Source organism: Pongo pygmaeus, chromosome 9, assembly GCF_028885625.2.
Source record: "Pongo pygmaeus isolate AG05252 chromosome 9, NHGRI_mPonPyg2-v2.0_pri, whole genome shotgun sequence".
In the NCBI taxonomy this organism is placed as follows: Eukaryota; Metazoa; Chordata; class Mammalia; order Primates; family Hominidae; genus Pongo; species Pongo pygmaeus.
Genome location: NC_072382.2, coordinates 105,972,720 through 105,998,626, shown reverse-complemented (window position 1 = coordinate 105,998,626; position 25,907 = coordinate 105,972,720). Strand labels below are relative to the sequence as shown.

The 25,907-nt window shown below is 37.1% G+C and overlaps 1 long non-coding RNA gene across 1 annotated transcript in view; it reads right to left on the bottom strand.

The window, feature by feature from the left end:
- Window positions 1–2,282: 2,282 nt before the first annotated feature.
- Window positions 2,283–25,907, bottom strand: part of LOC129007263 (uncharacterized) — a 59,109-nt gene continuing 35,484 nt past the window's right edge. Inside the window, exon 4 of the long non-coding RNA XR_008492273.1 lies at window positions 2,283–5,011. This is a non-coding gene — a long non-coding RNA (uncharacterized LOC129007263). The remainder of the gene's footprint in view (window positions 5,012–25,907) is intronic.

The window sequence follows — 25,907 nt, the reverse complement described above, 5'->3', positions numbered from 1 at the left end:
TAAATCTGTAGGATTAACATATAATTTATCATTCAAATGGTAATATTTTTAAGAGTGAAACAGGGCACTACTACTAACACTAGAACAACAGGCATAAAATAAGTCTGTCCATGTCAAAGAGGGATGTATGCTCCAGCCTCCTTAATTGGATTTTTTTCTGCTAATGTAATATAAGTTTTCCTTAGCCTTCTGAGTTTATGAGAGCTATGGTATTACCGGCAAAATAATCAAGTTTTCCATATTTGTACTGACAAGAATAGATTAACCTGACAAGTTGTTTCATTTATCTGAGCCTCAATTTTCGAATCCATAAAACTGAAATAACCAAATTTTGACTCATTAGTGAAAGAATTAGAAGTCTCATATGAAAAATGTGGAAAAAATATATTTTTCAGTTGCTTGATGTTACTCATTTTCATTTAACAAATGGGTATTATAAATGGGGCAAATATTATTAACTATAATGAAAGAGTTATGATTTTTGAGGGCCTTCAAGTGACAGGCACTTTACATTCATTATCTCTTGTCTTTCAAGGACACTGTAGGAGATTTACAACGAGAGAACTCAACATTAGAAATGACAAGTGACTGACCAAAATATAACCACTGGAAAGCAGTGAGACTGAGCTACGCTTGAATATTTTGTTCTTTTTGTCTTTCAGAAACCATGGAATAACTCAAATATTCACAAAGTAATAAAGAAAAATATAATAAACTTACCACTCAACAATAATACATCATAATTTCTTTTTTTAAAGAATCAAACACATTAAAAACTCAGGCGAATCATTTCTGGATTTCTTCTAAATTGTGTTCACTCTGACATTTTCCAGAATCAACCACCATTCTTTGTTATTGACCTGTCCATAAACATCTCTAGAGTGTTATTTTTCTTTTGTGACATCATGTAAGTGAACTGCATTGCATGTATTCTTTAGCAATAAGCATTTTTTCAACTTTATATTTTTATGTTTACCCACTTAATACATGATGTTAAAATTTACTCATGTTTTTCTTTATTTTTCATTATCCTGTTGAACATTTAAGTTGTTTCCAAGTTCAATAATCTCAAACAGTGGAGAAGTACCCATCCCTCTACGTGTCTCTTCTTGTATCTTGAATCTCTGAGCTAGCCACTTCCCTGATACGTCACATATCTGAAATCACCCTTCTGTACTCTGTCTTGTAGTTCTGGCACTGAGACTCCAGGCTTCTTTCCCAGCTGGTTTCCCCTTAGTGTCTACCATAGGTGGATGAGGGGAAAAGAAAGTGCCTTTCCTGCTTTGAGGTGGAGTCTGCATCTCCCCAGCAGTAGAAGGCAGCAAGGACTCCAGTATGGACTTCTTTTCATTTTCCCAGCTCCAGGTAGAAGGAGTAGCTCCACAGGGAGCCTCTAGTGGTTGGAGTACCAGCCATGCCATAATCTCTACTATAAGTCCATACAGAAAAACTCTCATATGATAGAGGTCATCCCAAATATACACAGATATATAAGCACACACAGACACACACACACTCACACATATGCACACACACACACACACACAATTCTTTCTTACTAGTTCCTGTAGTTCTCAACTTTTCAATTTGGTCATTATCAATACATAAGTAAATTATTTTATCAAAGGAATATTGAAGATAGAAAATTACAGGCTTTAGTTAAAAAACACCCTAAATTTTAACACATCAATTTATGGAAATTTCCTTTTCTATTCATTGTCTGAGCACTAATGAAATGCAACAATGAATATTTTTATTTATGTTCCTAATATTTCACACCCCTTGCAAGCGTATCAGAATATTCAGAATATGACAGGCACATTAATTAAAATAGTAAAGTACATTTTCTGCATGCTAATATTTTAAAAGGGTAGTGCATTATGAAATATGTATTATTAGCTTTGTAATGGAATCAGAAAAAAATTATAATAAAAAATGATTGCTGGACCAAAGACTACTATTTAGCTTTCTTGAAAATTAAGCCAATAATAAAATATAAAGTCAAGAGATGAGTAGATTTGATTTAAAAATAAAATGCCCTGTAAAATATTATTTCTAAATTTTTTATTATGACTTCTTTAAACTATGCCATGAATGCCAAAGTTTGTGGTGAGCTTTGATGCATAATTGTCTATAGTTTAGAACCTTCCATATTAGGTAGGTTCCCCACATCCCTGACAGAGTATAAAGCTTGTATACAATAGGAGCTACTCAAGAGAGGTTTGATCAGATTGCCTAGTCTGTCTGCGTTGCCATAAAAAAAAAGTAGCATAAACTGGGTAGTTTATAAACAACAGAAATTTATTTCTCACAATTTCAGATGCTAAGGAGTTCCAGATCAAGGTGCTGGCAGATCTAGTGCCTGGTGAAGGCCCACTTTCTAGTTCATAGATCATGCCCTCTCTCTATGTCCTCCAGTGGTGGAAGGGGTGAGGGTGCTTTCTTGGGCCTCTTTTATAACAACACTAAAGTCATTCATGAAGACCCTGCCCTAATGACTTAATCATATCCCCAAAACCCCACCTCCTAATATCATTACCATGGCAGTTAGGATTTCAATATATAACTTCTGGGAGGAAATAAACATTTAGTCCACCGCAGAGATGAGCACAGAAAATCAGTGGTTGGACTTTAAAAGAATGTGAGACTGCTGTGAGATTTTAGGATCTTGGGATGGAAATTAAAGATATACGGGTTAAATAAGGGGCCTAGAAGAAGACATCTCTGTTTCTGCTCCCCTAAACCAGGTTGTTCTTTCACACAGTGGATCTTTAAACATCTAACATAAACATATGTGTTCAGTTTTATAATCGGATTCTGATTATATATATATTTTGTGTTGTCTCTGCTTCATATATCTTATTTCCTGAAGGAACTTTAGAGAGTTTGCATATTTAGACTGCATTGGAGGACATTAGTTGCTTGAATAGGTTGGTTGTTGACATACAAGGTTTTGGTCATGGTGAATCATTGTGTATGTTTCTGTGTGATGAGGTGAGGTGTACAAGAAAGAAAAAGGAAAGTTTACTGTGTAGTGTGTCAATGCATGTGAATTTCCTAATGATAGGTGATGATCAGTCTAGCTGAGCAAATATTTCCCCATTTTTCTTATCAAGAGACCCGTTAAGGAATGGATATTTATGACATCAAAATAAAGGTGTGGAGGATTTGAAAGAGAAGAATAAAAGTTAAATATTTGCAGACCCTGTTCCTTTTACAAACACAGGCTTTTAAAGAACATGTGCTTGATGGTGAATAAAAAGTGGGCCAGTGAAGGGAATAAAATAAAGGAGAAAATGTCCTTATTTAAGAACATCCTGGGTTCTAATCCCAGTTCTTCACTCAAATACTGATAGGATGTTACAACTAAGTTCCTTCTTATCTGAGGACTGACTTCCCCAACCTTAAATACAAAGCAGCTTAAAAAAAAAAAAAAAAAAATGGTTTCTGACCCGACACGGTGGCTCACAGCTATAATCCCAGTGAGAGGTGACAGCATGCTGGCAGCCCTCACAGCCCTGGCTCGCTTTCGGTGCCTCCTCGGCCTTGGCACCCACTCTGGCCGTGCTTGAGGAGACCTTCAGCCCACTGCTGCACTGTGGAAGCCCCTTCCTGGGCTGGGAGAGGCCGGAGCTGGCTCCCTCAGCTTGCAGGGTAGTGTGGAGGGAGAGGCGCGAGCGGTGGAGAGGCGCGAGCAGGAACCAGGGCTGTGTGCGGTGCTTGCGGGCCAGCGCAAGTTCCGGGTGGGTATGGGCTGGGCGGCCCCGCACTCAGAGCAGCCGGCTGGCCCTGCCGGCCCTGGGCAATGAGGAGCTTAGCATCCGGGCCAGCAGCTGTAGAGGGTGTACTGGGTTTCCCAGCAGTGCCGGCCCACCGGCACTGCGCTCCATTTCTCGCCGGGCCTTAGCTGCCGTCTGGTGGGGCAGGGCTCATGACCTGCAGCCCGCCATGCCTGAGCCTCCCCCCACCTCTATGGGCCCTTGTGCAACCAGAGCCTCCCCGACGCAGAGGCCCACTGCTCCACGGCACCCAGTCCCATCAACCACCCAAGGGCTGAGGAGTGTGGGCACACGGTGTGAGACTGGCAGGCAGCTCCACCTGCAGCCCCAGTGCAAGATCCACTGGGTGAAGCCAGCTGGGCTCCTGAGTCTGGTGGGGAGGTGGAGAACCTTTATGTCTAGCTCAGGGATTGTAAATACACAAATCGGCACTCTGTATCTAGCTCAAGGTTTGCAAACACACCAATCAGCACCCTGTGTCTAGCTCAGGGTTTGTGAATATACCAATCAACACTCTGTATCTAGCTACTCTGGTAGGGACTTGGAGAACCTTTGTGTCAACACTCTGTATCTTGCTAATCTGGTGGGGACTTGGAGAACCTTTGTGTTTAGCTCAGGGATTGTAAATGCACCAATCAGCGCCCTGTCAAAACAGACCACTCAGCTGTACCAATCAGCAAGATGTGGGTGGGGCCAGATAAGAGAATAAAAGCAGGCTGCCCCAGCTAGCAGTAGCAACCCGCTCAGGTCCCCTTCCACACTGTGGAAGCTTTGTTCTTTCACTCTTTGCAATAAATCTTGCTGCTGCTCACTCTTTGGGTCCACACTGCCTTTATGAGCTGTAACACTCACCACGAAGGTCTGCAGCTTCACTCCTGAAGCCAGCGAGACCATGAACCCACCGGGAGGAACGAACTCCAGACACGCCGCCTTAAAAGCTGTAACACTCACCGTGGAGGTCTGCAGCTTCACTCCTGAGCCAGGGAGACCACGAACCCACCAGAAGGAAGAAACTCCGAACACATCCGAACATCAGAAGGAACAAACTGCAGACACGCCGCCTTTAAGAACTGTAACACTCACCGCAAGGGTCCGCGGCTTCATTCTTGAAGTCAGTGAGACCAAGAACCCACCAATTCCGGACACACCAGTACTTTGGAAGGCTGAGGCAGGAGGATTGTTTGAGCCCAGGAGTTTGAGACCAGCCTGGACAACATGAGGACACAGTGTCTCTACAAAAAATAAAAATTAAAAACATTAGCTAGGTGTGGTGGTGCATGCCTGTGCTCTCAGCTACTTGAGGGGCTGAGGTGGAGGGTCACTTGGGCCCAGGAGGTCGAGGCTTCAGCGAGCCCCGTTCATACCACTGCACTGTGGCCTGAGTACCAGAGCAAAAACCCATGTCTAAAAATATGTTTATTTATCTATCTATCTCTATCTGACACTGTGATCACCCAGAGTTTTCTTCATGTAGTTGGTCTCAGAATAAAATTTTGAATACAGTAAATTTTGTAAAACTCACATATTTAATACTTTGGCTGGGAAAGAATGAGTAACAACCAAAGAGAAAAAAATTAGCTACAACAGGCTAACCACTGACAAACAACCGAGAGAGTCCCAATTTTCCAACTACTTCGTTTACCTCAATGACACCTTAGTTAAGCTGCTAACTTCCTTCCTGACAAGTGTATGGGAAGAAACAAAGCAACCTAATATTTTATTTAAATCCTAATCAACTTAATACAAATTGTTTTGGCTTTTTCCTTATCAGATAGCCTTTGTTTCACTAAAAACTTGTGAATTTGGGGGGAAAATAATTTCAGTGGTGATTTATTTCACATTAAATCATAATAACCTAAGCTTAACATTTAAGCTGATTTACGAATGTAGACAAATGATGTGAGAAAATGAAGAAGAGATTGATGGTTTGGAAATTTCAGTTCTAAAACACTTCCAATGAAATATTCTCTCCTGAAAATCTTTCTTATACAGACTGCAAAGCAGTAGCTCATAAGAAAAGATTTTATTCAAATTGAGAGAGCTTTAGGACTTAATAGGAAATCATCAGTATACTTTAATGCTTCAAATTAATTTATAAAATATGTTTTTGAAATGCTTTTCATGCTCTTTAAATTTTATGATAATTTCATTACTATAATCATTCCTTGCTAATTAATGATTACAATTTATTTAGGATGATTAACAGTTCTTTTTATAAACTCTGGCTATCTTGAGTGCTTCTGAAAATTTGATTATATTGCCCTGATGAGTGTACAAGACAGTGGAGGAAAATGTGGATAAGGCCCATTGTACCATCTTAAAAATTAGATATAAAATGGCCTAACATTGTTTCTTTTTTTTCTGTTGGTGCAAGAAAAATATCTAATAATATCTTAATATATAATATGATATCTAAACTCTTAATGATAGTGTGGCTGAATTGTGAAAAGATTCTGAAGCTATGCTTAAGATGATATTTTAACAATCTTTCTTATGGAAATTTCATACACAGACACAGTAGCAGACTTTTCTTTCCCTATTTATTATTATATATCCGTCACCTATTATCAATGTAATTCTTTTTTTGCTTAATAAAGAATTTTTTAAACATGAAAAAAATAAAAAGGAAAGAATACATAGCATTTGAAAGGGTGGAACATTCTCTCGACTCCCCAATTTCAGTAATCCATGTAGTGAGCATAACCCAGCGGAAGAGATGCTGGACCAGAAACCAAGACAACAGAGCTCTCAGGTTAGCACAGGCATCTGACAGTTTTGTGGCTTTATGTGATGACCTTGATCGTTCAGTTTTCTCATCTATACATGGAGGTAATACTAGTACACTCTTGACCTCCCAGAGTATTGTGAAGATATAAGTAGACTTCTTGTATTCTGGGGCTGTCTCCAAAAGAGTGCTTAGCAACCTGGATTATATTAGTATATACTTACACACTTGCCTTCCCCACTAGGCTGAAAGCTTCTTGAGGTCAGGGATTATGTCTGATTGAATCACAACAGATTTGATAAATAGTTGTTGAGTGAAGAAATGCATTAACCAACTCCTTTCTATATAGCAGGCTATTGATATTTTTAAAAATACAAATGATCCTCCAATAAAAGATACCAGTCCTGAGACTTGGATGCTAGATGGTCAGCTAGGCCTACTCACTTACGAAACTGGTGAACCCAAAGTGAGGGGATACAAAACAATCATTTCGGGAGAGAAAGAAAATATTAGAATTTTTAAAAATCAAATTCTTAAAAAAACCAATAATTTTTCTGACACTTAATATTCTCATTGACACTGGATACTTCCTGTGTATTTCAGATGAGCATATGTCCCATTAGTTTCATGAATTTCTGTAAATATTTTCACTTTAATACATAAAATTTGATACCTCATAGCCACATATATACTAATTAGTTAAGTTCTAAATTGTAATAATGAAATTAACATTCATGAGCCCGCAAACTAAACATGGTTGTATTAGGTTGTGGGCTCATAAACTACAATACTACCTACAACCTTTAAACCTCTGTTTTGCTCCTCCACTTGAATCAAATCCCAGAGATGTTCACTATGCTGTACTGAAAATTACCACACTGTGCTACTGTGGTGTCTCACGCTCGTCATCCCAACACTCTGGGAGGCTGTGGTACGTGCATCACTTGAGCCCAGGAGTTTGAGACCAGCCTGGGAAACATGGACATGTCAAAACTCCATCTCTACAAAAAATAAAAACAAAAAAAATTGGCTTGGTGTGGTAGTGCATGCCTGTATTCCCAGCTACTCGGGAGGCTAAGGTGGGAAGATAGCTCGAGACTGGGAGGTGGAGGTTGCAGTGAGCCATGACAGTGCCACTGCACTCAAGTCTGGGTGACACAGAGCCACACCCTGTCTCAAAAATAATAATAATAATAATAATGAAAAATGAAAATTTCTGTGCCATCTTTGAAGCATAGATGTGTAAACCTCAAAACAATGCATCTAATTTTGTATGCTAGCATGCTGCATGTAGTCTTCTGCAACTTGCCTTTTCACTGAGGAATACATTCCTGCAATCATTTCAACATAGGCACAACTCATTTTATTGCATCTCACTTTATTGTGCTTCACAGATACTGCATTTTTCAAAACAAATTGAATGTTCATGGCAATTCTGCATTGAGCCAAATCAATCAACACCATTTTTCCAACAGGATGTGCTCAAGTAGTATCTCTGAGTCATATATTGGTAATTCTCACAATATTTCAAACACTGTTGTTATTATATTTGTTATGATGATTTACGATAAGTGGTCTTTGGTGTTACTATGGTAATTGTTTTTGGGGAACCACAAATCATGCCCATGTGAAACAGCAAACTTAATTGATCAGTGTGGTTTGTGTTCTGACTGCTTCATCAACTGGCTGTTTGACGGGCTGTTTCTCCATGTCCCCATTCTTCAGCCTTCCAATTCCCTGAGACGCAACAATATTCAAATTAAGCCAATTAATAACCCTACAATGGCCTCTAAGTGTTCAAGTGAAAGGAGGAGTGTCACAGCTCTCACTTTAAATCAAAATCTAGAAATAATTAAACATCATAAAGAAGGCATGTTGAATGCCAAGACAGGCTGAAAGCTAGACTTCTTGCACCAAATAGTAAAGATTTTGCCAAGTTGTGAATGCAAAGGAAAAGTTCTTGAAGGAAATAAAAGTGCTATTCCAGTGTAGACATGAATGATAAAAAAGAAAAACAGCCTTATTGCAGATATGGAGAAAGTTTTAGTAATCTTGTTAAAAGATCAAAACTGCCACAATATTCTCCCAAACCAAGGCCTAATTCAGAGCAAAACCTTAATTCTCTTCAATCCTGTGAAGGCTGGGAGAAGTAAGGAAATTGCAGAAGAAAACTTTGAAGCTAGCAGAAGTTGGTTCATGAGGTTTAAGGAAAGAAGTCCTCTCCAAGGAAAGAAGTTATCTTCATAACACAAACATGCAAGATGAAGCAAGTGCTGATGTAGAAGCTGCAGCAAGTTATTCAGAAGATCTAGCTGTGATCACTGATGAAGGTAGCTACACTAAAAAGCAGATTTTTCAATGAAGACAAGATAGTCTTCTATTGGGAAAATATGCCAACTAGGACTTTATAACTGGAGGGGAGAAATCAATGGCTGGCTTCAAAGCTTCAAAGGTCAGGCTGACTGTGTTGGTAGGGGCTAATGCAGCTGGTGACTCTCAATTGAAGTCAATGCTCATTTACCATTCTGAAAATCGTAGGGTCCTTAAAAGTTACGCTACATCTACTCTACCTGTTTTCTATAAATGGAAAAACAAAGACTGAATGACAGTACATTTGTTTACAGCATGGTTTACTGACTATGTAAAGCCCATTGTTGAGAAGTACTGCTCAGGGAAAAAGATGCCTTTCAAAGTATTACTGTTCTTTAACAATGTGCCTGCTCACCAAAGAGCTCTGATGGACATGTATAAGGAGATAAATGTTGTTTTCATGTCTGCTAACAAAACATCCATTCTGCAGCCCACAAATCAAGGAGTAATTTTGACTGTCAAGTCTTATTATTTAAGAAATACATTTCATAAGGCTATAGCTGCCATAGATCATGATTCCTCTGATAGATCTGCACAAAGTAAATTGAAAACCTTATAGAAAGGATTCACCATTCTGTATACCATTAAGAACATTCATGATTTATGGGAGGAGGTCAAAATATCAATGTTAGGAGTTTGGAAGAAGCTAATCTTCACCCTCATAGATAACATGACTTGGTTCAAGGCTTTAGTGGAGGAAGTAACTGCAGATGTGAAAATAGCAAGATTACTAGAATTAGAAGTGAATCTTGATGTGATTGAATCACCACAATCACATGATCAAATTTGAGCAGATGAGGATTTGCTTCTCATGGATGAGCAAAGGAAGTGGCTTGTTGAGATGGAGTCTACTCCTGATGAAGATATTGTGAACATTTCGAAATAACAAAGGATTTAGAATATTTTATAAACACAGTTGATAAAGCAGTGGCTGTGATTGAGAGGATAGACTCCAATTTTGAAAGAAGTTCTACTGCATGTAAAATGCTATCAAACAGCATCACATGCTGCAGAGAAATCTTCCATGAAGAGTTAAAAAACTTCATTGTTGTCTTATTTTAAGAAACAGCCACAGTCACCCCAACTTCAGCAATGACTACCCTGATCAACCAGCAGCCATCAATATCATGGCAAGACCCTCCACCAGCAAAAAGATTACAACTTGCTGAAGGCTCAGATTATCACTGACATTTTTAGCAATAATTGTTTTAATTAAGGTATCTATAGGCATCTCTAGGTATACACAGGGGATTGGTACTAGGACTCCCACATATATACATAAATCCGTGCATAAAGTCCCACAGTCAGCCCTGCTTAACCTGCATGCATAAAAAGTTAGCCTCCACATACATGGGTTTTTGCATCCAATGAATATTGTATTCTTGATCCACGTTTGGTTGAAAAAGATCCACACATAAATGGACTCACAGTTAAAACCTTTGTTGTTCAAGAGTCAGCTGCACGTTTTTTAGACATAATGCTGTTGTACACTTAATAGATTACAGTGTAGTGTAAATATAACTTTTATATATACTGGAAAACCAACAAATTTGTGTGACCTGCCTCATTGTAGTATTCGCTTCTGAGAGGTGACAGCATGCTGGCAGTCTTCACAGCCCTCGCTCACTCTCAGCGCCTCCTCTGCCTGGGCTCCCACTTTGGCGGCACTTGAGGAGCCCTTCAGCCCACCACTGCACTATGGGAGCCCCATTCTGGGCTGGCCAAGGCCAGAGCAGGCTCCCTCAGCTTGCAGGGAGGTGTGGAGGGAGAGGCACCAGTGGGAACCGGGGCAGCGCAAGGCGCTTGCAGGCCAGCTGGAGTTCCGGGTGGGCGTGGGCTTGGCGGGCCCCACACTCAGAACAGCCGGCGGGCCCTGCCGGCCCCGGGCAATGAGGGGCTTAGCACCCGGGCCAGTGGCTGCAGAGGGTGTACTGGGTCCCCCAGCAGTGCCAGCCCACCAGCGCTGCGCTCCATTTCTCACCGGGCCTTAGCTGCCTTCCCGCGGGGCAGGACTCCAGACCTGCAGCCCGCCATGCCTGAGCCTCCCACCCCCTCCATGGGCTCCTGTGCAGCCCGAGCCTCCCCTGCGAGTGCCACCCCCTGCTCCAGGGCGCCCAGTCCCATCGACCACCCAAGGGCTGAGGAGTGCGAGCACATGGAGTGGGACTGGCAGGCAGCTCCACCTGCAGCCCGATGCGGGATCCACTGGGTGAAGCCAGCTGGGCTCCTGAGTCTGGTGGGGACTTGGAGAATCTTTATGTCTAGCTCAGGGATTGTAAATACACCAATCGGCACTCTGTATCTAGCTCAAGGTTTGTAAACACACCAATCAGCACCCTGTGTCTAGCTCAGGGTTTGTGAGTGCACCAATCAACACTCTGTATCTAGCTGCTCTGGTGGGGCCTTGGAGAACCTTTATGTCTAGCTCAGGGATTGTAAATGCACCAATTGGCACTCTATATCTAGCTCAAGGTTTGTAAACACACCAATCAGCACCCTGTGTGTAGCTCAGGGTTTGTGAGTGCACCAATCAACACTCTGTATCTAGCTGCTCTGGTGGGGCCTTGGAGAACCTTTGTGCTGATACTTTGTATCTAACTAATCTGATGGGGACGAGGAGAACCTTTGTATCTAGCTCAAGGATTGTAAACGCACCAATCAGCGCCCTGTCAAAACAGGCCACTCGGCTCTACCCATTAGCAGGATATGGGTGGGGCCAGATAAGAGAATAAAAGCAGGCTGCCCGAGCCAGCAGTGGCAACCCGCTCGGGTCCCCTTCCACACTGTGGAAGCTTTGTTCTTTCACTCTTTGCAATAAATCTTGCTGTTGCTCACTCTTTGGGTCCACACTGCTTTTATGAGCTATAACACTCACCGTGAAAGTCTGCAGCTTCACTTCTGAAGCCAGCGAGACCACGAGCCCACTGGGAGGATAGAACAACTCCAGAGGCACCACCTTACGAGCTGTAACACTCAACGTGAAGGTCTGTGGCTTCATTCTTGAAGTCAGTGAGACCAAGAACCCACCAATTCCGGACACACTTCATTGTGACATTCACTTTAATACAGTAGTCTAGAATCAAATTCAAAATATCTCCTAGATAGTGTGCTTAAATACCATTTTAATACTGTAAATGTATGTATGATTGTAACACAATATGTATAATTGTATAGGTGTGTACAATCTTACATGCATGATTGTACCACAGGGATTATTTCCATTTTTTCTCCATTACCTGCAGTGCTCCTATGAAGATTTTTGCATAATTCATTTAGTACATGAATGTGAGATTAAATTTTTGATACATTTCTAGTAACAAAATAACTGAATAGTAAGAAATGTACATGTCCAATTTTAAAATAATGCCAGAGCACTTTCTAAATTGATTAGATCAATTTACACACTCACTAACAGTCAGGTGTCAGCTTTTGTTTATTGAACAATTTCTAACATAATTTTAATTTTACTTCTCTCAGCACTAATGAGGTTGAACTTCTTTTTGTATTTTTTATTTAACACAATTTTTCATAGATGTTGTTTTAAATTTTTAATTTCTATTGCATTTGTAATTATTTCTAATTTTGTTTATCTCTCTGTCCCCCTCCCCAGGTTCACTTTACCAGATTTTTAGTGGTTGTTTGCATAACTTTGATCTCAATTTTATCAATTTCAATCTTTAGCTTTGCGATATTCTTTCTTCTAGTTTATTTGAGTTTACTACATTATGTTATTCTTTTAAAAATAATTTAATTTTCCAGACAGAAAAGGTCATGTATGTTATGATTACATTTATATGAAATATTCAGAATAGTCAATTCCATTGAGACAGAAAGTAGATCTGCAGTTTCCAGGGACTGAGTAGAGGGCTTGATAGTAGGGGATTTCTTTTTGGGTTGATAAATTGTTTTGGAACTAGATAGAGGTAGCAATTGCACAATATTGTGAATGACTAACTGCCATTGTTCATTTTAAAATGATTTTAATATTTATGTAAATTTAACCTCAATGAAAATAACTTCATTTGAACCATTAGTCTACGAATCTTCAGTCTTTATGTTTTCTAGCTATCCATTAATTCTACAGAGTTCCTCTAAAATACTGCTTTTGTTGTGTCACACAAGTATTGACATGTATTGTTTTTTGTATCATCAGTTCTAAGTATTTAAACAATTTTCATTAGAAATTATTACTTGACCCATCAACAATTTGCATATATGTTTTTAAAATTTGTAAATATATGGGGGTCTGTAAGGAAAAAACAAACACAACAGCTTTCTCCTACCATACTTTCAAAGCACTCTCAATACATCACTTCTGACACCAAATGTGTGGCTTTTTCCCCACACATCAATTCTCTGGTGGACACCAACTCAGTGCCTTATAATTTAATTCTGAAACTACCTGGAGTTAACATTAGATCCCACAGGTTAAGGGCTCAGTCCCACAAGACTGCTCCCACATTAGATGCCAATCACATGTCCAGGCCTCCAGCACTTCTGACTAGCTATAAATTGGGGGCTCCCACAACCTCCTCTTCAGTTTTTATCATTTACTAGAATGGTTCACAGAACTAAAGAGTTACTTACATTTACCAATTTATTATAAAGGATATTGTAAAGGAAACAAAAGCACAGCCAGATGGAAGAGATGCACAGGGCAAGGATGGGGGAAGAGATGTGGAGTTTCTGTACCCTCTGAAAGGTGTGCTACCTTTCCAGACTTCCACATGTGTTCAGTTAATTGGCCACTTTCTGAACCCTATGGTTCTCGGACTTTTTATGGAAGGCTTCATCACACAGCCATGACTGATCATTAACTCAATCTCCAATTCCTCTCCCCTTCTCGGAGGATGGGAGGGGATGAATGTTCCATCTTTTAATCAGGGCTTGGTCTCTGGTGACCAGATCCTATCTAAGAGCCCACCAGGAGTTGCCCCCTTACAATAAAAGACACTCCTATCACCCAGGAAATTCCAAAGGATTAGAATCTCTGTGTCAGAAACCTGGGTCAAAGCCCAAATATTAGAACAAAAGATGCACCTAGCACCTCTACGGCTCAGGTAATTGACAAGGGTTTTTAGCGCTTTGCGCCAGAAACTGGGGATAAAGACCAGATATTTATTTCTTATTATGTCACAATATCACAGAGTCATTTCTTTTGTGCTCTGCTAGTGATTTCTAACAATTCTGGTCAAAGAACACGATCTGTATAAAATCAATTCTTTAAAATGTGTTGAGAGTTGCTTTTTGTCTCCCATGCAGGGAATTTTTATAAATGTTCAGGGTATGCTTAAGAGTTTTAATATGTTATGGAGTGATGTGTTCTGTTTACAACTATAATAAAGATTTTTAATATTTGTTGAAATATTGGTATATTTACAAATATTTGTTTGACCTATTAGTAACAAAAAGTTTCATTAATTACCCAAACATGATGGTGGATTCATCAACTCCTAGTATTTTATTATTCTTGCTTTTTATATATTTGAGATTATTAAGTACATACAAATTTTCCCAATAAATTAAACCATTGCCTAAAATAGTAATCTATGTTACATTATGTCAAATAAAGTTTTTGGTGTAAAATCTAATTTATCTAATATTATTATGGCACTGCAAGGTCCTTTTACTTAATATTTATCAGGTCATATTTTTTCTTTTTCAAAATTTTAAACTTTTTATATGATTTTTACTATAAGTCTTAAAAATAGAATGTATTATTGTTTTTAAAATTCATTCTAGCAGTCTTATTACTGAAAAGTTCAGTCCCATTTATGTTTATTGTGAAGGGGTGTGTGTGTATATATACACACATGTATCTGCAAATACATATATACATAGTAGTTATGTATACATGTATGCATGCATGCATGTATAATGTATGTAGTTCTGCATAACATGTATACATATGTAAGTTGTTATACATTTACATAATTATATACATAGTTATATACACATATATAGTTAAATATGTTTTCCAAAATTTATTTTACTGTCTTTTTTCAAACTTTATTTTTCTAGTTTTGTTTTTCTACCTACTGCTTTAGAAGTTGTACATTGAGTTTCTTTCTATTCCTGTAGTAGTTACTCTTAAAATTCCATTAACAACTTAATGATTTCTAAAATTATTTGCTATCTTAGCAAATTTCCTGGAAAACACAAGGACAACAAAAGAATGCGAATAATGCCATCTGCCTCCTCCTGACCTAAATAGGACATTTTTTATATTTTAGTTCTGCAATTAATATTGTCACAAATTATATATTATGATTATTTTATAAAAACATAATTACTTTTAAATTTGCATACCTATATGACTATTTCTTTGCTTACCATTTGTTCTTTCATCTTAGGTCATCCTTCTGTGATACTTATTTTTTTTCTCTTTCTTAAAATGCATCTTTTTAGTTGAAATTTCTTTAGAAAAGTATTTTGGTGGCTAATTCTCTTCATTTTCAATTATCGGAAAATGTTTTTATTTATTCCTTATTCCTAAAATATATTTCTCCTAGGTTCAAGATTTTAGGTTAAGGCATATTTTTGTTGTTATTGTTTGCTTTTGACACTTAAAGATACTATTCTACTGTCTTCTTGCCTTCCTTATTTCTCTTGCAGTCTTTCATTACATTAAACTTTTTTTGGGGGGGGTAATCTGCGTTTTCTCTGATTTATTTAAAAAATGTTTAATATACTACTATTTATCTTAAAACTATGTGTGAGTTTCTTTTTATTTACTCTGCTTGGTATAGATAATGCTTCAAGTATTAGCAAATCCATATTATTTATCTGCTTTGAAAAATCTTTAGCCATTACCTCTTCAATATTGCCTCTTCTCCTTTCTTTGTCTTCTAGAACTCCGATTAGATATATAGGATTTCTCGTTTTATCTTTCATGTATAAAGCTTTTGATTTTTTTTTCCAGGATTCCATTTTCTTGTCTTTCTAAGCTGTTTTATGGAAAATTTCTCCAGATTTGTCTTTCAGTTCAAAAATTCTCTTTTGGGTCTAATCCACAGTTTAATCTAGACATTGAATTTTTAACTTAAATGATTACATTTTCACTTTGAATACTTTTATTTAGGTTTTTTTTAATCCTAATCATCTTTTATCATATCAGAGTTTTCTTTTAGCTAGACCTCTTTTTTTTTTAATTTTAAGCTGTTCATGGATAGCTATTTAATAAGATGTATATTATTTGCAGTTCTTGGAGTTCCAAATCTGCTGTGGTTGTTTTTGCTGACTCTGTCATGGTGACTTGTTTCCTTAGGATAGAAATTTTTCTTTTTCTTTTGATTGTGAGATTATATTTAACTACAGTTAATTTGGGAAATGCTGAAGTGCTGAGTTAGGTTTATTTCCTTTAGAACCTTTCCCTTTGGGGTTCCAACTTAGTGCAAGGATTTCAGCTTCAGCTGTATCACTTGCAGAGGCCTGAAGTGTACAAGACAGCTCACAGGGCTGATTATCAGATTTTTCCCTAAGGCTACACTAGTTTGTGAGTAGTTTTCTACTAAGTTATTTTCCCAGTTCACTGTTTCTTTCATTGTTCCATTTAATTTTTTCTTTTATGACTGGGGTTTCTTCAGAATATATAACTTTGCCATTCTAGGAAAGAAGTAGAATATATATATATATATGTATATGTATATATATATATACACACACATACACACATATATTCACATACATACACACACACACACACGTATTTTCAGATCAGGAAACTGACACTTACAGAGTTTCAGTAATTTATCCCACATTACACAGAAAATGATAGAGACCAGAATAAATGCAGGTCTGACTCTGGAGCCCACACACCCACTGAAACATTTTGCACACTGCTAAAATGCTTCATTGTTAGCTTGCACTAGCTCTTTAATTCCTGAAAGAACACTATGTGATCATGTTGAGAGGTGAAGCCAGCTGGACTTCCTGGGTCGAGTGGGGACTTGGAGAACTTTTCTGTCTTACAAGAGGATTGTAAAATGCACCAATCAGCGCTTTGTAAAATGCACCACTCAGCACTCTGTAAAACGCACCAATCAGCAGCAGTCTAAAGGTAGCCAATTGCAGGGAGGACTAAAAAAAGGGGACTCTGATAGGACAGAAATGGAACATGGGAGGCGACAAATAAGGAAATAAAACCTGGCCGCCTCAGCCAGCAGTGGCAACCCGCTGAGGTCCCCTTCCACCCTGTGGAAGCTTTTTCTTTTGCTCATTACAATACATCTTGCTACCGCTCACTCTTTGGGTCCATGCCATCTTTAAGAGCTGTAACGCTCACCACGAAGGTCTGCGGCTCCATTCTTGAAGTCAGCAAGACCACGAACCCACCAGAAGGAAGCAACTCCGGACACAATGTTCCCATCCTGTTGCAAGTGCTTACATGTGAAGAACCTTTAGGCTTATCTACAAACATGTGAAATGAGATATTTTGCATCATCAAATGCCATAATTCTATTGTATATTTAGCAGAAGCTATTGAAATACTTAAATAAAAAAGAGTGTCATTTTGCAACTAGAATCCTGTTTAGAGAGAATTTGCATTTTCCAGGCATAAAACTATGGTTCTAATACCTCAATCTAATTTGTAAATGCTATGAAAGTAACCTAGGAAACATTTCAGCTATTTTCTTAGATCTAGTGGATTCATCTTTTATCTAAACCAAGTTAAAACCTACTGAACATAGTGTAGATATTTAATAAATACTTATCAAGTCCCTTAGGTAAAGGTGAAAGACTTAGAAATGATTTTTCTACCCTGAAAACTAAACATTGATTGTTCAGCCTTAACCAGTAAAGCACAGGCCCCTTAAAAACAAAAGTAAAAGGAAATATATATATATATATATATATTTTTTTTTTTTTACTGTATCCATATTTGCATTGTTTACAGGACATTTAGCTTTCTTCAGCCATGAGTTTTTAGTATTCCTCATGATGATTATGCAAGAGAATTTCATCAGCCTTTGACTTTCAACCACAGATTCTTTGCTGCCAGTGGTATATCTGACTGTGATTAATGACAGTTTGATCCAAAGTTTGTTTTTTCATTTATTCATCCTGACTGTTAGTTTCATAAGTGCAAATCTTTACCAGATCATTAATTTCAGTGGGAGCAATACCAACATTGGAAGAGCAGAGCTAGGGTAGGTAATTAAATAATTGAATAATTTTTTCTCTATAAAAAGTTTCTAAATGTCTTGAGGTTAGCTTTGGATACAATACGGCTCTTGCCTTTTCACAGTTGATATTGGATTATTCACTGAAAGAAAGATGTGTAAATGCCACACTAAATCAACTCAGATTATACTAAGAAGAGATTCATCAAGATGAGTTTCTAACTATTCCAAATTCAAAGTTAGCCAAACACTAGAGACAAATTAGAAAATGTATATTCAAAGAAAACAACTTTCTTAAAAATTTGTTAAGTTTTACTTCATAACCAGTTATCTGATTTTATTTACTTATTCATTTTATTTCTTGCTTTTTTTAGTGATGAATATACTGTTCTAATAGAAAGTAAAACTCTTGTGAGAATTGCTTATTTGAGATATCAATTTTTCAGAAATTTATAGCACATCTACAAAGTTTGCTAGTCTGTAAATAATGTTAAATAATAATTAATATTGATTTAACTTCTAGAATAAATCCATAAGAAACATAGCTACTATACTGGAATCACTATGCTACATACTGCATTTTCTATTCAATTCTTATATGCATTTACAGAAAAAAAACTTCTTACCTTTAAATGGTTTTATTCAAAATAGGCTACATTTTTCAGGGCTTCACATTTTACAAAACTATACATCTGTAGCCATGTAATATAGAACCATTGCTTCTCACTGTGTGATCTTGTTTCATTGCTTTTTTCAGGGTCAGAAGAGAAAACATCAGCAATGCATATATCAGGAAAAGATAAGATACACTGGTGGACTTAACCTCATAGGCATGCACTTTCAAAAGTTACTTCCAGGAATAAATGTGTCTAAAAATAGGCCCAATATGAACAGAACATCAAAATGGTATCAACTTTACAGTCTGGACACTACCTTTGGAATCATCACACTGAATACATCCCTCAAGTTATAGATGAGGAAAGTTACATTACAAATATGGTCAAAGCTTACAAATTCTAGTTCCATACTCATCCTGTAACATCAAAAACTTTTGTCTCTTTCTTTTCATTTCCTAATTTAGATTGGGATGTATTTTTCCAGATAGTTACAAATATTTAAAATGTGAGGCTTTGAAGAGAAAAGGTAGCACAGTAGCTACTAACATAATTTTGTTAGCACATTGTAGAATTATGTTTACACATACATACACATATATACATATAGATAAAGAGATGATAGGTAGTTAAATAGATATATAGATTTCAACAATTTCAAAATCCAACATTATAAAAGTAAACTCTAAACTTTTTAAGATTTCTAAAATAGGTCTATGAAGAAAGAAAATAATTTACAGAAAACACACCTCAATTGAAATCTGGGTTCTTTCACTCACTACTGATGAAGTACGCTAAACCTCAGTATTACTTTTTGTTTTCTGTGAAAGAAGTCAGAGATCCATTATCTAATGGTGCTCCAGGGTATTAAAAAAGTAATTGTAAGTTAAGTCATGTAAAAGGAAGATACAACGCTTAAATATATTTTATAATAGCACTTGACATGATCAGATTGTATTTTGTTAAACAAACAAACAAACAAACAAAAACAAAACTCTGTGACCTAGACAAGAGAAGTATTAGAAACACCATTATAAGGCAGATGAGAGACACTCAAGTTTATAGAGCTCTAGTTTCTCCATAAGGTCTTAGATGAAGTCAGGACAGAAGACCTGGGAAACCTATTCATAGACAAATGGCAAGTTTATTTGGACACCTTCGTGTTTGGTATCGAAACCTAAAGTAAATGGCTTACAATCATAATAATTAGTAAATGTGCCCCCCTTCATTTTTCAAATGCCCTAATTTGTAAAATATTAATAACTCATTTTGAAATAAAAATTGATTGCTTATAAGTGTTGTTATTTGTGCATATATCTTTTGGAGAAACAGGCAAAAGTACCTACAAGTCAGTGAGTGCTGGCTTCCCTAGATTATGGGTCCCAACCTTGTCTATCTCTTATGGAAAAATTAAAAATTAATAAAGCACAAAATCAAGACTGTAGTAAATAAAGTGAGGCATCTAATATGGTCTGAATGTTTGTAACCCCCACCAGATTCATACTTTGAAATCTTATCAGTTATAGACTTCTTTGAAGCTGAAGATGGGATTCAACCCACCCAATCCACATAGGCTGAAAGTGGGAAATAAATGATTCCTTAAAGGTATTTCACAGGGTTTTAGAAAGGGTTTTTTGTTCCAGGTTCTGGGAAACCACAATAAGAAAAGCAATAGGCTGAAAGTGGGAAATAAATGATTCCTTAAAGGTATTTCACAGTGTTTTAGAAAGGGTTTTTTGTTCCAGGTTCTGGGAAACCACAATGAGAAAAGCATAACACCGTGCCTTAAGAAAATCAACGTTCAGTGTGTGCAACAGACACACAAATATTTTCTGACAATATTTTTTGCAAATGTCCTAAAATAAGCTTGTGTAAAATGCTATAAGAGCATTCTATGTGTTGCTCCCACCAGACAGCAAATTGCTTGAGGGCTTATATATTTTTGTATTCAGGCATCAAACAGTGCCTATTATGTACTCAATAAATGTTAGAACATTTTACGAATTTGGAGGTTTTTCTCCTGATAAACCTTATGATATAACAAATGATACTCAATAAAATCTTGATTCTGCTGAATCCAGTTTGTATGTTTGCATAAACCAAACTTTGTAAAGTGTATATAACTCCGTGTCCTTGTTGAGACTGTGAGTAATAAGAATATATTTTATAAATGTATGTTATAATACATCCCAATCATTTGTTTTTCTTAGGACTAAGATTTTAGAATTTAGCTCTTTAATTCTTCAAAGGCCTTTAAAGTGTTATGAATTGTATTTTTTCCATTTGACCGAGAGTTTCAGTGAGTTGGCTGCATTGTGGTCCTATTGACAAATGGACTGTTTTGTTGTCTTTTCCCCCGTTTTCTTTAGTAGAAAGGTCACTTCGATATATTTTTTAAGCTCCTCACCCACAGCAGTATTCCCTAGAGAAACATAACTTCTACAAATAGGATGAAGAGATATCTATAAATATCAAGACTCAAGCTGACAGTCTTACTATAAAAGCGTGATAAATCTCTCTTTTCAGCTTACTCCTCTCAACCCCTCCCTCTTTTATTTTTGGTCTGGGCACTCAGTTTAGGAGACACACCAGGACTTTTTCCAAGAGCAGAAAGGCGATTTTACTCAATGAGCATTCCGGGATTCAATGGTTAAGGATAGAAAGAGTACCCTAAGTATCATGATTATTATTCCTTGCTGTGATTGCCCACTTACTAGGTTCCACGCATGTGGTTAGCATTTTGCATGAATGAACATGTTTAATTTTCATAAAAGCTCTATGAAATTGGTGCAATTATTATTGTAAGTTCAAAGAGTTAAATATTGTCTGCTAGTCAAATGGTAAACATAAAATATAATTGGTATTCAAACTCTCCATCTTGGCTTCAATTTCTTAATCTCTGCCCTTTATTGGCTACATTCTAGATCATGGACTCTGGGTCACTGTGTTATGTAACAAACCAAATGCTTATAGAATAAGCTTATAGAATAAAGCAAAAAAATAATGCTTTTTTTGAACAGTGCTATCCGAAGGGCAATAACCCTCAGGAGTCTAAAGCTGGGTAATAGTCACAGAAAGTGAAGAAACCCCATGCAGACAATGCCTTCTGACTCCTTTCCCCTTTTATCCATCCAAGTTCTTTGATATGCTAAGTTCTTCAGAACTTTCTAATGAGGGCTACATTAATTAATATACCATGATAACAAAAAGAGGGAGATCAACAGAAAGGATTATAGACTGGTAAATCTAACAAAGGCCATGGAAACTAATCAAGACTACTTACAAACTAAGATTGATCTTGCAACATGATGTTTCAATTAGATACAGATTTCAACAAAAATACTGTATAAGAATTTATGATTATGCTTTATGAAGCTCCAACTTTAAAGACAACAGAAAACGTATGTTTGTCCCTTTTTCTCTATAAATAAAAGCATAATGCTTAACATCAAAAAAGTGACTATGACTTATTATATTACTATCAAATAAAATTAATGTCTATAAATGCTATCCACTTAAGCAGAATTTACTATAATGTGGGTAGTATTGAGTTGCTGAAACATCAAAGTGAACACATGTTCCAACTGCCTTGCTAACAAGGTTGTCTCAAAGATTATTGCACAATATTATGACAAACTAAAGCAAAATATGGCCCCCTCTTGATATTCTGAAGAAACTTTGAATTCTTTATTTTAAGAACACTAAATCTTATCACCCTTTAATTTTTTTATTATGTCATGGTATCTCATTAATACAAATCATGTACACAAACAATCTACTTTTCTAGAAAATTCTTATATTGAATTGTATTGAATATATTTTCCTGGCTTACTTGCCTTAAGGCCATCTGTAGTATATGAGCAACCATAACTCTCAGAATCTTTACACTAAAGTCATATAATCAAAGCAAATGGCATTGGAAGGATATCCACTATACCTGGAATCCAGTATCATAAGGGGACCTGAACTCAGGAGCTGGCTTTACCATTTACTAAATCTGTGATTATGAATGTGTCAACTTGTCAGAGGCTTTTGAACCAGAGAGACTCCATCTTGAATAGTGGCTGGGTAGAATAAGGCTGAGACCTACTGGGCTGCATTTCCAGGAGGTTAAGGCATTCTTAGTCACAGGATGAAATAGGAGCTCGGCAGAAATTAGAGGTCACAAAGACCTTGGTGATAAAACAGCTTGCAGTAAAGAACCTAGCCAAAACCCACCAAAACAAAGATGGCAACAAGAGTGACTTCTGGTCATCCTCACTGCTCATTATATGCTAATTATAATATATTAGCATGCTAAAAGACACGCCCACCAGCACCATGACAGTTTACAGATGCCATGTCAATGTCAGGAAGTTACCCTATATTGTCTAAAAAGAAGAGGAATGCTCAGTTGCAGGAATTGCCCACTCCTTTCCCGGAAAACACATGAATAATTCACCCTTTGTTTAGCATATAATCAAGAAGTAACCATAAGTATAAGTAGCTGAGCAGCCCATGTCACTGCTCTGCCTATGGAATAGCCATTCTTTTGTTTCTTTACTTTCTTAATAAATTTGCTTTCATTTTACTATATGAATTTGCCTCAAATTCTTTCTTGTGTGTGATCCAAGAACCCTCTCTTGGGGTCTGGATAGGGACCCCTTTCTGGTAACAAACTTTTCTTGTGGGACCATGGTGGGAATATATGGTCTTTATGATCCCACCAAACACTGATATTCCATGAACTCTGAATATTGGGGAGTCATATAATTCAGCCCTGCTTATCAACTCAGTATGTTGTGACAGGGATTTCCCAAATACACTGTGCTTTCAGTAAACAGGAGTATATCTATAAAATCTATATGGAAATCAGATTTGTGAACCAAACACTTAGCTTGTAGAACTATCATACAGCAGGTTAATAATCTTCATTGGCAGAACAACAGTAATTGGGTTTGTGCCTACACTTTCAGGTGGAAACTAATCCTGCCCTGATATTACTGAGCAAAGTAATTAGGAAACCTCTCAATTTGCACACATTCCACAATCATGTATATTGAGTACCAGAAAATGAAAAGTTTTTTTAATTAAAGTTGACATTTATGATCTCACAGCTGTTCCTTTTCATTTCCTATAAAATGCCTTGATTTTGATACCAGGAGAATAGGGGTCTACAATATAATTGCAGAAGGAAGATTTTATTTGGCTCTGAACAGAGGAATTGCTGGCTTCATCAGAATAAAAGCTTCCCTAAGGCACAGCTCAATGCTCAGGTAACAACCTTGTTTGAAGAAAAACTCAATTTGGTTATACCGATTTTAATGGAGTTAAATTATTTGCATACATCATAATAAAAGAAGGTTAAACCGTCAATATACCATAGAAGGAACAAAAAAGCAAGTGTGAAATGTCCAAACACAGACAAGAATCTCAGTGATTTGGTAGGTTTTGAGTAGTTTTGTAAGCGAGTACTCCCACTTTTCTAAGACAAAGAGAATGAGTTGTTTTAACTATTTTCTCTTCTTTTCTCTTTCCTCCTCTCCCCATTCCCCACTTCTTACTTAGCTCTTTAGAAATGCAATTATAACCTCTACCTTTCCTTCACCAGACACTCCCTACAGGGCAAGCTTATCTGTGTACTTACTTAGCAGCTCCAGAGCCAGAAACCTCTCCCACCAGGAGACTGCTTCCAGAGAAAACAGTCAATTTACAACTTAAAATGTGCCCCCTAGGAAACTCTCCCCTATCTGGAGAGTAATCTCCAGATACCAGCCATTGTACAGCCTGGTTCTGCCCATGATGGTACCAGCTTGACCCCCCTCCCCCAGTAAATAAGGTGCTAAAGTGAGTCACACAGACCTCCACTTGCTTGCTCCCTCCCCTGCATGCCATTCATGCCTAGTTCCCCTTTTAAATGCCCCTGCTTTCTACCACAAAATGGAAGTGATACATTTAAGGCTGGAAGCCTTAATGTATCACATTTTCCCCTAGCAAGCTTTGGAATAAAAAGTCACTTTCTTTATACCAGATCTTGCTCTTGCTAATTGACTGTGCAAGTGGTGAGTGACTGAGCCTCTGATTTGGTTACAGTTTTAAGGAGGTTGAATCCGGCCTTAGCTAAGCAAATCCATGCTTGTTGCTGGTATCCAAGCTGATTAGCAGAAGGAGGTGGGCTGGCCTGATGAAAGACACACATTTAGGAGTCCCCAGGTCAACAGAAATCTGGAGGCAGCATAGAATCATCACTTAAAGAAAGTCAAAGGAAGTTAATCCCATTTAGATGGAAGAAGCAAGGAAACCAAAGGGACTGTATGAACCTGCAAGGAAAGAGCCATCTCTATGTCCTGCATTGTTAGTAACTATATCAATTCAAGGATAAGCTTTGAATTTTACTGTACAAATAGAAAGTAAAAATACAGCAAGATGAATGATTATATCTAGACTAATGTCTGTTATATGGCTAATCAAATAGTTACTTAACCATGTGCAAATATATAAAGAAAAATGAATGAAAAGAAGTACACGAAAATGTTTAAAAATAGTTATTTGGGGGTAGTTGGTATAGAATTTTTTCTACTTTTTTGTATTTTCCAAATGTTTAAACTTTGTATAGCAAGAACTTGTAAATATATATTTTGCATTTTAAAATATACACGAGCTAATTTCCCAAATAAAAGAACAGAATAAAAGAACTGGAACAAATGACTTTCTATAATGCATTGTTAGGATGAAAAAAATTCTTAATTAAGAAAAAAATAAGGATGATACTTGTGAGTTTCTTCTGACTCTCATGCAATGCTAAAATTCTGATTTTATAGCTGAATTTTGAATGTGAAAAAATATACTTGACAGTAATTTTGACTTATTGAAGACATACTGTGTGCTCATCACTGTATCAAATACTTAGCATTATTATTACCACTTTTTATTATCCATACCGGAAGATAGAAACTGGTACCCTGGTTTAAAAATGGGAACTTCTAGACTCTAAGAAGTGAAATACTTTGTCTGAGGCCACATAGCCAATAAGCTGTGTGTCAAGGTTTAAGTTCAAGTTTTTCTAACACATGTCCCCATTTTTTAAGAACATAGTAATGTTTTATCTGATCAAGACTAGCTTGTTTATGGAGAAAACAATTTGAAGTTTTAATAATTTCTCAATTCTCTGTGGTATTCTGAGCAATGTACACACACCAGGTCCAAATATGATTTTCTTTTGCAATTCAAAAATCTGTTTAAGTAGATTATTAGAGGCCCCAAGCAGTTTTATTCTAGGTTCTAAGCTGCATACTTTAAAGTTTCTTGGGGCATTTAA